Here is a 4,169-nt window from a genome sequence, read left to right on the forward strand (position 1 = left end):
TGTGTTTTTATGGTTTAATTTTATTTACCCTATCTAATTATTTCATTGTAAATTAAAATTTTTGTTTTTAATTTACTTTAATGTCTTCTCAATTCATTTCAAATTAATAATTTGTTTTTTAATACTTTTATATTGTATATTTTTTTATTTAAATTGTGTTTTCATATTTTTTATTTTAACTTTTTATATATGTTTTATTTCATTTGTGTTTAAATTTCTTTTATTTTTTTATTTCTTCTCTTTAAATTTAGTTTCAATTAATTCCTCTTAAATTCATCTAATTATTTTCAGTTATGACAATTTATTTTTAAACCCTTTTATTGTACTTAATTCAACTTACTTTTATGTAATTATTTTTTATTTAATTTTTTTTTTAATATATTTTGTTTTACCTTTTTATATATTTTTTTATTTTAATTTATTTAAATTTCTTTTATTCAAATTTTTATTTCTTTTTTATTTAATTTTTTAAATTTCTTTTATTCAAATTCAGTTTGAATAAATACCTCTTGAATTCATCTGACTATTTTGAGTTATGATAATTAATTTTTAATCCCTTTTATTGTACTTAAATTAACTTACACGGCTTAATACAGATTGATTTATTTTAATTCAATTTTTTACACTATTTGGCTTTTTTTATGATTTGGTTTAATTACATTAAATTTATTTGATTGCATTAAATTTCCGTAAATTTAGTTAAATCTTTTTTTTGTTTACGTTAATTGAATTTTTTAGATTTATTTTATTTCAACTTAAATTTTCTTATTTAGTTATTTCATCGTTCAATTCCTGAACAATTTTAAATTTAGCTTAATGCATTTTCATTAAATCACTATTATTTTTTAGTTTTTTATATATCTTTTTACTTAAATTTTTTCATACTTCTTTTATTTATTTTAATTTCGACTAAATCATTTTAAATTCATTTAATTGTTTTCTGCTTTCAGAGAATTGTTTATAGACCCATTAATTACTCCTCTCCAAGGAAATCTTTAGTAAAAGGCGAAAGATTTATTCGACAATTGAAGAGAAGTCATGGTTTCTTAATTTAAAATTTTTTTTTGATGAATTAAATTTTCATAAATTTAAATTTTAAATTTTCTTTAATGTAATTCTGTTGAATTTTTTTTTTGTTTATTACATATTTTAGATTTATTTAATTATTTTACCTTTATTTCTTTCATTGTAATTAAAAAAAAAAATATTAAATTTAACATACTTTTATGTAATTTAATTAAATAATTTTATTTTTTAAATTTTTCTATATATTCATTTACGTAAAATTATAAACATATTTTTATTTTAATTGAATTTCATAACTGCAATTTCAATTTTTTACTGGTTTCTCTTTTATTTATTTTTAATCCGTTTTACTTAATTTATTTCGAAAGCATAATTTTTTCTTATTTATTGTATTTTAATTAATTTTTTTGTTTTTAATTCATTTCATTGAATTTTTTTACAAGAATTGCATGAATAAAAACTACAATTAATCAATATTACAAATCATTTTGTTGTATTAAATTTAATTTTTACTTTACATTTTTTAATTAATTTAATTATTTAAAAATTTTTGTTATTTTATTTCGAATTTTTCTTTTATTTTATTTTATTAAATATTTTGGACTGTATTTTTGTCTTTTTACTTCTGATTCTGTTTTTGGTATATTTCAATTTAATTTAATTTAATTTTTTTTCTTTTGTTTATTGTTTTATAATTTTTAAAAAATTGACAGCATTTATCATTTTTTATTTATTATTTTTTATATTAATATAAATTTTTTTATTTGTTTATTTAATTTTATTAAATTTCGTTTATTTTTTCTATATTTATTTATGTTTATTTAAGAACGTAATTTTTTTATGATATTTGTTTTTCATTTTTATATTTATTTTATTTTACTTCCACTTTATTTTATCTGCCCCAAGTGTTGTTCTCTTTGAGCGCTAATTGCTATTTGGTTGTGCCACAATTTCATACGTTACACACCAATTTGTGTAAGTGATTACACAAATCACGACCGAGATGCTGTATGCGCACCCACACACGCACATTTCTTCATATGAAGGCTTACCCAGCCTGTTATCCTTCTCCCCATATGACTGATTGGTCCACTTTCAATCATGTTTTCATCAACAGCAACAACATATTTTAGAAAAATCTGTTTGTTTTTGCTGTTTTTTTTTTATCCAACCATTATCATTTTTTTCGCCATTGCACACTCGCCGCTTCGGACAGGTGTAGTTGGTTGTTGCTGTACACGGCTGCCTTCAGGTGAAATCACATTTAATTTGCTCCAATTTTATGTTTTGCTTTTCTGTTTACCGGTGTGCGGAATTTTTATGGGCGATTTGTGCGCGAAATTGAATCCATTTGTGTGCATGTTTTGAATTGATTGCCGATCAGTAATTGAACTAGGAGTAGCTAGTTCGGGCTGGTGGTGAATTAATAGTATGGGAGAGATTGCAGTCTGGTTTTACCCGATCGAAATTTACATGTACAGTTTTTGTAGCGATTTTTGTGTTGTATTTTCTGTTTTAGTTAAAAAAATACGTACAGTCGGAGCAAAGGCTACAGGTGAGTGAAATCATACGAAAATTCAAACAAGAATTAAATACAAATATTTTTGCTGGCTTGTTTATAGAGCCAGCGGAAAACGTGATTTTATTTGTTTATGCCAAATGAAAAGATCAATTTTGATTTATTTTACAAGTGATTTTGTCCACCATTAAAAAAAAAAAGTAAAAAAAAAACAACACGAAGAAAATATTATCAGTTTTTTAATGTATTGGAGTTTACTTGATGTTCTAAAGGTGTGCCTAAAAAATTCGGTATTTGATATTGAAAAATGAGCTTAATTTGGGTAAGATTAGGCAAGTTGGTTTTTAGTCGGATCCCTAAAAGGTTATCGCGATATTCAATAAATTTATCCAAAATTGCTCTATGTATTTTTAAACTTTTACTTTCCGTGACGGTATCTGTGCCCTTGAAAAAGCGGTCCTCAAGAATTTTGGAAGTGGTGTAGTGGCCTGCATAGACTTCTGTTCTTCTCTACAGCTCCTACAGAAATCTTTGCCTGGAGCTCCGAAATCCGCAGTTATATGGCCATCCAGCACGCATACGAATTCTCGTAAGAAATCTTATGTTAATTTTTGAAAACTTCGATGAAACGAAAACACCATTAGTTTCTTCAATCCACTTCAACTGTCTGGCTCACTTCTGAGACTTTCTTCTTGAACAAAGAAAAGCAATTTACGCAACATACGTGGCTAGTAAATATTCTACCGAAATTCACATTAAAATCTACATTTTTTTCACTTTAGTCCCAAAGTTGCCACGCCCATATTGAGGAGATTTTTTGCTTTATAAAAAAAATTGCGAAACGAAAGTGGTTAATATATTATATTATTGTGCAGAAATCGATAATAAAATCTTCATTTGTTAGCTTTAATTTTAAAACTGCCAAGCCACTCATTTTTATGGGTGTATCGCCTTAAGCAAAAATCTTCTCAAACAAAAATGTTTTCCGGAATCCGCAATGAGATTTAGATTTTCGCAAAAACTGATTTTTTGACACCTCGCTAGCTATGCTATAGTAAAATATAATTAATTTCAATGAGCTGCATACCACAACAGAGAAAGTACTCTGAATATGAACCAGAATCATAAATGAATTTTTTTTACGAACTCGCCTGCAGCACCCCCTAGCAGATTAGCTTAGAGACTAAGGCACTTAATAATATTACTTTGCAGAGCTTCCCTAAAATCATTACAGAAATGGCAAACAATTGTTGAAGTATCAGTGGAACTATCATTCGGAAGTGCGCAGGCTTGAAACTTTGGACACGAAACACCAAATAATAGAAAAATAAGTTTCTAACAGGGCTGACGCTCGACAGACAATGGCCAACCTCCGAGTGTATTTCTGCCATGAAGAAACTCCTCATAAATTTGCCTTTCGGAGGCGGAGTAAAACAGTAAGTAGCTAGATAGGTAGACAGAAATGGCAGTCCGTCCACCACAGTAACAGTTTATCTGCCACTCCTTAAACTATTTTGCTTTAAGTGCAAACCCGTTGATCTGGCTGAAATCTAAGGTCATTAGTGTCATTCAAGAATCTAAACCTGGTGACATGCCACGCGGGACAGTAACAGAGAAAATGTTT

The 4,169-nt window shown here is 26.6% G+C and overlaps 1 non-coding gene across 1 annotated transcript; it reads right to left on the reverse strand.

The window, feature by feature from the left end:
- Positions 1 to 921: 921 nt before the first annotated feature.
- On the reverse strand, positions 922 to 1,045 carry LOC128856176 (U5 spliceosomal RNA). The gene has a single exon (XR_008453825.1). It is a non-coding gene; the product is annotated as a U5 spliceosomal RNA (small nuclear RNA).
- Positions 1,046 to 4,169: the final 3,124 nt, after the last annotated feature.

The sequence above is a fragment of the Anastrepha ludens genome, chromosome 2, assembly GCF_028408465.1.
Source record: "Anastrepha ludens isolate Willacy chromosome 2, idAnaLude1.1, whole genome shotgun sequence".
NCBI classification, from domain to species: Eukaryota; Metazoa; Arthropoda; class Insecta; order Diptera; family Tephritidae; genus Anastrepha; species Anastrepha ludens.